Genomic DNA, 377 nt, shown 5'->3' on the forward strand with positions numbered 1-377 from the left:
AAAATTTCAAACCTCGTGGACCACCTCAATATGACGTCATAATTGAAAAAAATTTGGGGTGTAAACTTTTTTCCCCAAATACCACCAGATGGGACCCCAGGCATTTTGAATTTCAAAAATGGTGAAAAAATGAAACACCCTACTGTACACTGTACAGTGTACACTGCACCGCAAAAAAATCTGAAATCATCACAGCGCTTACACAACACATGTGCATGTGGTCAAATAGTGGTCCATTGCTTCATTGCTTTTGTGTAGGCTTAAAAACTCACTAAGATTTAAACAGGAGGAAAACATCTGAAATACAAAATGATAATGTTGATGCTTTGGCGCTGTACTATTCTGGCAAAGCAAAAACTACAAACAATATTCTCACA

Source organism: Aplidium turbinatum, chromosome 18 (assembly GCF_918807975.1).
Source record: "Aplidium turbinatum chromosome 18, kaAplTurb1.1, whole genome shotgun sequence".
Lineage (NCBI taxonomy): Eukaryota > Metazoa > Chordata > Ascidiacea > Aplousobranchia > Polyclinidae > Aplidium > Aplidium turbinatum.